This window comes from Panthera pardus, unplaced genomic scaffold (assembly GCF_024362965.1).
Source record: "Panthera pardus isolate Hobbes unplaced genomic scaffold, ASM2436296v1 HiC_scaffold_24, whole genome shotgun sequence".
Lineage (NCBI taxonomy): Eukaryota > Metazoa > Chordata > Mammalia > Carnivora > Felidae > Panthera > Panthera pardus.
In genome coordinates, this window is record NW_026526810.1 from 126,606,683 (window position 1) to 126,615,694 (window position 9,012).

At 41.8% G+C, this 9,012-nt stretch overlaps 1 long non-coding RNA gene across 1 annotated transcript; it reads left to right on the plus strand.

The window, feature by feature from the left end:
* The first annotated feature begins 5,236 nt into the window (after positions 1 to 5,236).
* LOC128773050 (uncharacterized) lies at positions 5,237 to 8,455 on the plus strand. The gene is made up of 3 exons (XR_008417297.1): positions 5,237 to 6,065; positions 7,607 to 7,753; positions 7,997 to 8,455. It is a non-coding gene; the product is annotated as an uncharacterized LOC128773050 (long non-coding RNA).
* Positions 8,456 to 9,012: the final 557 nt, after the last annotated feature.

Sequence of the window (9,012 nt, forward strand, 5' to 3'; positions counted from 1 at the left end):
GGGCTCCGAGTGCGGCCGCCTTCCCCGGTGGCTCACCGTCCGGCAGCTGCTGTCCCTGCCTGGCCTGCAGGCAGGCGCAGGGCCGCGTCGTCCCGGGGCTCCGTCGCGGCGTGTCCGCCTCCGCGAGTGTCCTCTCCCGGCCTCGGCTCCCGGAGCGCAGGGTCCGGGAGGCGCCGGAGCCTCGCGGACTCCAGGCGTTTCTCCTTTGGGGAGAAGCTGAAAAGCTTCCGGGAAAGGCCGCAGGTTTGCACGGCGAGGTCAGTCGCAGGTCTTGGGAGCCGCCATGGGGCACGCACTGGTGTGGCTAATCCAGAAACGGGACGGCTGGCGCCAGACCCGAAGTGACAAGTCTAAAACCTCCCCTTACATTCCGACTACTCCCGCCATTCCTTTAGTCTTCATCAGAACTGTTCTTTTCTAGTCCTCCATGTTGCCAAGGAAAAAAAAAAAAAAAAAAAAAAAAAAAAAGATCGTAAAGGGTTTACGAAACCAGATACGGATACGATACAATGTAATCGGGATGAGTAACTCCCAACGTTAGATGTTAAACACTGCTAATCTTCACAAAGGAATCAGATTCTCGTTCCAAATTCTTACGCTCATGATAGTAAAAGCCGCCGTTTGGGGGGGCTTTTCTTATTTGCCAGGCCGTCTAGGTCATTGCTGTCCACTAGAAATAAAATGAACCCCTTGTAATTTAAAATTTTACAGCAGCCGCTTTTTGAAAAAGTACAAAGAAACTGCTGAGATTTATTTTGTTTTATTGAATGCAGTATCTTCAAAATACTCTTACGAAATTAATGACATTTTACCTTTTTTTTCCGAACTAAGTTCAAGATGCGAGGTGTGGTTTACTCATGGTGTAAATGTCAACTTGGAAGCCAAATTTTCATTGCAAATACCTAATCTGTATTTAAAGTTCATTAAATTTACAACTGAAAAAGTAGATTCACATGCTCAAGTTGTTTCAAAAATGATTTTCCAAAAACAACTATCAAATTTTAAATGTAAAATTAAAATTAAATAAAGCTTAAAATTCAGTTCCTCATTCCCAGGTAAGCCACGTTTTAAGTGCTCAGTAGCCACCTGTGTCTAGTGGCCACTGTTATGGCAGGTTCAGGTGCTTACATCACCAATAATCTCATCTCAGACCTGCAATGCAGTTCGTGTTACACCCATCTACATTCAGAAAGAGGCCCTGACAGCATGACCAGTGAGTGCTGAGGAGTTCCCCAGGATGTGGGATTTTCTGTTTTAAAATCAGAAGTTGGGACCTTTCCTCCCTCCCACCTCCCAGTCAAATACAAAGACACGCTTACAAAGAACAGCTGCAGACTTTTATTTGCAAACAAAAGTGGAAAATGATAAAAACAAGGCAGTTTTCTCTAAAATGTAAAATGCTATAATTTCAAGCATCAGGGCATGACAGCAATTTTGTCCACTTTGGATGCAGTAAGACGTCATTACATTTATTTGTATTATTATTTACTCGATCCTCAAACCAAACATGAAATAATTTGTGGGAAAATCAGCTGGTCTCACTGCCTTCACTCTCACCTCCCTCCTAAAACATGCTGTATATTATAACTGGTGGTGATTTGTCCGAGTTAAGTACAATCTAGCCAGCCAATATGTTTTTATTTCTACTATTTGTATTTTTCCCCATTCTAGGTTAAGAGAAAGAACTTGAGCCATTGAAAGCTCCTCTCCCTTCTGAGGGCATCAGTGAAAATCAGACCTTGCCATAATGGTAGGTGTTAACGGGAGGTGACCTGTGGAACACAACAGGGTAACATTGGTGTCTCTACTCAGGAGGTGGGTGCTGCTGTGGCATACAACGTGCTCCTTAAGTGGATTCTTTTGTAGCCAAGCCAACTTCCCAGCTAAGAACAAGCCAAGCACCTGAAAACAGAGGTCTAGAATGACTAAATCATGGTCTGAAATGGGCCATTAGCGTCCTGTCTCTCACCAGGCATATCTGTCTTGAGAGAGACAACCCAGTTCCTGAAACTGCTTTTGATCTAGGGGAGGGAAATCAGGTTGGGGAGGTGGGGAGGTGACTGATGCCCATGTATCCTTTCCTTTTTCTCTACCACTTCTGACAAATAAGTCTCCTCTCACCTTTTTCGGGACTGGTGTCAAAGAGTGCTTTATTTGGTTGAGATGCATAGGTACTTAATGAAGATTTGAAATGAGCTGTCTGCAACAATTTAGTCCACAACCATTTTCTAATACTTCAGGTAAAAATGTGAGTCATTTTCACGTTTTTTTCACCTTTGTACGGAGTCCCTCACCAGGGCCTGCTAACTTACTTCTCTTTCATATCCCCTGGATTTGATTCTGCTATTTTATTTCCTTGCTCATCACCCTAGGATTTGTTGTACCTGAAATTTTCCTACTAAGTTACAAAAAGTAAGTCCAGAAATTGTTGACATTCAACTGCTCAGAGCCCTGTGAAAAACACTCCCAGGCACTAGCAGAAAGTAGCAGCATTAATGAGCATCAGCATTTATATTAGTTTGCAGGGCAACGGAGAACCCAGAGACTTCTTTCAGTGTGCATGCTGCACAGTCTCCCACTTGTCTCCCAAGCCCTCATGCATGACAGCCCAAGCACCCAGAAGTAAAAGCAAGAATTCCTAAGGAATGGTCAAAGGAAATATTTAGAGCAATAAAGAGAAAGAGGAGATGGGTATTGGAATTAACCATGGGGAATTTCAGTGCACACATGCTTTCTTAGTTTTGTACATTTCCCTCAGGGGAAATGCTTTGTGTGCTTACAAATGGACAGCCCCTTTCTGCTGCTTGCTAGGTGTTTGAATAGCTCTAGCTGTGTGCATTATTCAGGTGATGGCCAATGTGGCAGTCACGAGAACATGCCTTTGCAGACCTCTTTTTACAAGGAACAAAATTCACCAAAGACCCCAGCTGCTGCACTCTGAAATTTATCACGGTGCTTAGGTACAGCATACCTCCCACAGGGTCCTCCCCACCAATGACTGGATGCAGCAGGATACTAAGGCAGTTGTCCTGGGAGACATCTCTTCTATAGGCTGACTTTGACTCAAGGACTCCCTGACCAGCTTTGCCAAACCTTCCTTAGGGTGCACAACATTCCAGGATGCTTCTCCCAACCTTCTCTCCCTCTTACTTCACTCAGGATTAGACGCCTCTCCCAGCCATTCTGGCTCTCTATTTCCTTTCAAATAGGTGTTTCCTCAAATAAAATCCTTACATGTTAATCTGCTCTTGGTGTGTGCTTTTTGGAGGACCCAGACTAGTGCTAAATTCAGCTCTTAGATGCAGTAAGTCTTTAAATGTAAAAGGGGTAAGTCTTGATTTATCCATGACACGAGATTTTAACTAGGAATGAGAAAACAAAAATTTACTTATGGTTATGTTGAGGCCTGCTGAATTATATATTGAGAGTTGATATGTACTTAATGTATTTGACTTTTATAATCTTTGCTAAAGCTTTTCTACAGAATGAGGGTTGTTGTTTTTTTTTTTTTTTTAATGTTTATTTTTGAGAGAGAGAAAGAGTGTGTGCTTGAGCAGGGGAGGGGCAGAGAGAGAGAAGGGGACAGAGGATCTGAAGTGGACTTCGTGCTGACAGCAAAGAGCCTGTTATGGGACTTGAACCCACAAAATGCAAGATCATGACCCGAGCCGAAATCGGATGTTTCACCTACTGAGCCACCCAGGCGCCCTCCAGAATGAGAAGGTTTTAAATACAACTTTCACTTTGTTCTTTCTCAGATCTTTCTTAAGAATTCTGATTTCTGTCTGTAGGTTTGCAATACAGAAAGAGATTCTCTTTTTTCAAAAAGAGAACTCATCTCAACTCATCTCAACTCATCTTCTTGAGTTTTGAGAAGGATTTCAGAATAAAAACTTCATGTGCATTCTCCCTGCTCTCATCTGAGTAGACCAGGTCTCTTTTAGGTCGTGTCAAATCTGGATTGTTTTCTTTTCTTTCTTTCCTTTTTTTTTTTTTTTTTTTTTTATATCTTTATTCATCCCCAAAGGGACTGAGTCATGTTTAATATCTTTGGTGACCAGATCACAAGGGCTTTTTATTTGTAGGGAGTGCTTTGTGGTAGATAATTTTTTCAGATTATTGGCACAGAAGAAATCATGTAAGTACATTCTGAATGTAAAAATGCATCCACACATTTCATTATTCTCAATTTGTTTTTTCATCTTTTGATAGCCAGAAGGTAGTATAGGTGGCCAAGGACGATAGTATCAATATGAAAGCATGCAATTTATTTATTTAGCTATGTTTAAATCAGAAATCAAATGTTTCTGGCTGAGTTTTTGTTACTCCTAATATTCTTTCTAACTTTGTATTTGAGAATTATATGGTTGTACTTAAGTGATGCAAAAATTCTGTACATTACCCCTTGGCCACAGAGGTTAGGTTAGTACTTGAGAAAAGCCAGGGCAATCAAAATGTTGCCTGCATTTTTCAGACTATCACTGGGTGAGAAATGTTCTTACCTCCTGAACATCACAGCTAGAAGAGTGTGGTATAGGGCTTCCTACACTCAAGTGTTCCCTGCCTCCCCACCCCACCCCCAGTGTGGACAAATATGTCTGCATCAGAGAGAGTAAAGAAGAACATTCTGTTGAGAGTCCAGTTGTTCTTTCTCAGATCTTTCTTAAGAATTCTGATTTCTGTCTGTAGGTTTGCAATACAGAAAGAGATTCTCTTTTTTCAAAAAGAGAACTCATCTCATCTCATCTCAACTCAACTCATTAACTCATAACAACTCATTAACATGTAAGGATTTTATTCGAGGAAACACCTATTTGAAAGGAAATAGCCAGAATGGCTGGGAGAGGCATGCGTCTAATCCTGAGCGAAGTAAGAGGGAGAGAAGGTTGGGAGAAGCATCCTGGAATGCAGTGCCCAGGTCTTTTGAGGTTCTGAGGTCTATTAAGAAGAGAGGTGAACCAGTCCTTTCATCTATACCCTATCTTGGCCTCTGAAACTTCCCTTGTATGATTGGTCATGAATGCAATCTCTTTCCTTAGAACTCCATGAGTAAACATCATCTAACATCGTTTAAAAACTTGCCCTCAAGTTCTTTGACATTTTTCCCCACTAGAAATGGAGTCTTTGTCTCCTCCTTTAAAATCTGGGCTGGTCTTGGTGACCTGTTTGTAATCAGTAAAATGAAGCAGAAGCGACGCTGTGTGACGTTGGAGGCGGGGCAACGGTTTTCTGGAGTGCTTTCTGTGCCATCAGGTGAGAAGCTCCCCTCTCCTACTAGGCTGAATGTCGCCGCTCTGGTAGACAGTCTTGGCTGAGCTCCCAGTTGACAGGCAATGTCAACTGCTGCTAGCCTTGTGAATGCTTCATCTTAGACAACCATGGCCCCCTTGAGCTCTTGGATGACAGCGGCACAACCATCTGACTACAACCACACAGCAACCTTCAGATGAGAACTACCCAGCTAAACCCTTCCCCAATTCCCGACGTGTAAAATTGAGAGCAAAATAAAATGGCCACAGTAAGCCACTGAGGTCATTTGTTACATAGCATTAGGTCATTTTGTTGCATAGCAATAGTAACAAGAGCATAGGTTTGCTTGGGTAATTTATTCTAATCACAAAGAAATGTAGCAGTACACTTTCCAGGGGTGGAATAGATGGGATTTAAATTGTTTTGCATTTTTAAAAACATTTCTTCTGATAGGTTCCTTGTAGAACTCTCAAGCAGATACAAGGACACAGTCTAGATTCAAATATCTGACTCTGGTTCCAAAATTTGATTTGGGAAATATAGATCAGATCTTAATAAATCAACCTTATAGGAACTGTATGGATATTTTATAATACTGAAAATCTCTGTTTTGGTGTTTTTTATTTTATTTTATTTTACAAAACTGGCCTTGAAAATTTTGTTTCATTAAACTTAACTTTCACTTATTCTTTCTATCTGAAGTTGGATCAAAGGGGGAAAAAAGAAGGGGGAGATGATGATAAAAAATGAGGGCAGAACCTTCTTTCTATCAGTGACTACGAGAACACTGTGTTTTCTCCGAGAGACAGTTAAAGGTCAGTATTCCTTTCTCAAGCTCTGAGCAGGACTGATTAAAACAAAGAACACAAGCTTGCCAGATTAGTGTGGGAAAGGAGAAAACTGAAGCATGGTTGAAGTTGAGGTGTCCTAGCTAAGGTACCTCAGAAAGCAGAGCCTGAGACAAAGACTTGAAAATCGGTATTCGGCTGGAGAATGTGAAGAAAAGCAAGGAAGAGGGGTAAAAGGCAGGAGGCACCAATACAGGGAGGTGTTCCCCAAACATCGCCACCGCCGCGGATGAAGATTTCTTTGGTTCCACGAACCATTAATCTGGGGGGTGAAACGGGGCATTTATCCATAGCTCCCATGTCCCTAGTCAAAAGTTCGCCAACCGTGTTCACTTCTGAGTTATGCACGGTTGGACTCGGAGTGGTTTCTCATGGCACCCCCACGCTACAGCACTGGAGAGGCCCTGGGGAGGGAAGGGAGAAAAGCATGTGACACACAACTGTGGAGGCTATTAGGTCACACCTGGGTGAATCCGGTCTAAAAATCTGGCTTTCGAATTTATTGAGAGTGTAAATACTTCATATTCTCTTTTTAAATATTAAAAGTTATTTTTAAAATCTATTTTTTATATTTGCTTGCTGGTATCCAAAGCATATAGTACAAGTTCCTCTGCTTACAGATTCTAGCAGCAATTATGAAGCTTATAACTATACATAATGGCAAACATATCAATTTAAGTCATTCTGCTAAAAAAGAACTCTTTTTTCCGCCTAAAAATCATAAAAACATTTCACATCCTGAGAAATGGCTATTGTAAGTGGGATGAAAAGATGTTTTGGTCAGTGAGAATAGTTGGGCATATATTTAACCATCTGTTTTATACCACCCACCAGATTCTGACCCTGGGTATAATTATCTAATTCCTTTTTGAACTATGAAGAATTTTGAAACCATAGAGAGCGAAGCACTCTGTCCATGGCTCTAACCATAAAATAAAAATGGAATTTTGTAGAACACATTTAATATTATTTGAATTGAGGTCTGGGATGCTGGTACACACTGATGAACACTTGTCAGAAAATTTCAGGATCTTAGGGGATGAGAATGGCATTTGGCAAGATAAAATCTTTGGTTTATAGCCACTCTAGGACTTACCTTGGCTTGAAGTCAAATGGGCTAGTTATTCTTCACCTGACTGCCTTCCCTGGGTCTGTGGCTTGGGTACTGATCCCCATGGAGGGTTCACCCAGACTCTCTTGCCCTGTGGCTCATTGTTTCCGGTTGGGTTCAGTCAGTAGGAGGAATGGCAGGAGATTATTGAGGGAAGAAATAAGAGGAGAAAGTGATGGTGGTATTTTTTCTTTTGTCCTCTTTTTCCTTCAGTTCTGTCAGGCACAAGTAGTTTGATGTGGCTGGGGTACAGGGGGCTATAGTAGAGCGAGATGGTGCTAGAATTTGGTGGGGACCACATCCTGAAGGCTTCTCTTTGTTTTGGATTTTATTCTGGAGGGTACAGGGATTCATGAAAGGATTTTTTTTTTAAGTTTATTTATTTATTTTGAGAGAGAGAGAGACAGAGAGAAGGAGAGATAGAATCCCAAGCAGTCTCCATGCCATCAGAAGGAACCTGATGTGAGGCTTGAACTCATGAACCATGAGATCGTGACCTGAGCTGAGATCAAGAGTCTGACACTTAACCGCCTGAGCTGCCCAGGTACCCCATGAAAGTATTTTAAAAGTAGGGGAATGTGATAACTGGATTTATGCTTTTTCAAGATCCCTCTGGAAGCACTGTGGAGGAAAAATTAAAGAGAAGTGACATCAAAGCAGAAGGGTCCATTTATAAATTAACTGTCCCAAGTTAGGCAAGAAATGACAAATTCTTGAATTTAAGGCAGTGTCAGTGAGTAGAGAGGGGTAGGAGTGGATTTCAATTACTCTTTTCTTTCCCAAACAGGGAAGTTATCAGTGGGGGTGCTGGAACTCCCATTCTCTCCCAGCAGTCATGAGGAGCATCTCAGCTTGGAAGTCAAGAAGGCCAAGTGCAAACCTGCACTTTCACCCCCACCTGGCAGTAATGAGGCAGCACTCCCTTCCCTGGCTGGAGTGGGGTCAGAAAAAGCCATACAGGGTTTAAGTAAGATCCAGAGTCTCATAACATATTATCTAAAATGTCCTGATTCCATTAAAAAATCATTGTCCTGGAGCGCCTGAGTGGCTCAGTCGGTTAAGTGTCCGACTTCGGCTCAGGTCATGATCTCGCGGTCCGTGAGTTCGAGCCCCGCGTCGGGCTCTGTGCTGACAGCTCAGAGCCTGGAGCCTGTTTCAGATTCTGTGTCTCCCTCTCTCTCTGACCCTCCCCCGTTCATGCTCTGTCTCTATCTCAAAAATAAATAAACGTTAAAAAAAAAATTTAAAAAAAATCATTGTCCTATCAAGATTCAGGCAGAGCCCAAATAGAATGAAAAAATACACTCAACAGATGCCAACACTGAGATGGCAGAGATGTTAGAGTTACCTGACAGAGATTATGAAGCATTCATCATAAAAATGTTTCAACTAGCAACTATGAATACACTTGAAACAAGTGAAAAAACAGAAAGTCTCAGCAAAGAAAAAGAAGAAGCAATTAGAAATTTTGAGAAATAAAAAACATAGTGAAAAACTGAAATAAAAAACTCAATGGATGAGCCCAGTAGCAGCATCTGGGAGACAGAGGAGAGAATCCATGACCTTGGAGACAGAACAATAGAAATTACTCAATCTGAGCAATAGAGAGAATAGGCTGGAAAAAAAAATGAGCAGAGCCTCAGAGATCTGTGGGTCTTCATGAAGATCCAACATTCATGTTATTGGAGACTCAAAAGACAGGTAGAAAGAAGACCGGGCTGAAAAAGTACCCAAGGAAATAATGGCTGAAAACTCCCGCAATATGGCAAAATCCATAAACCTACAGATTCAAGAAACTGAGTC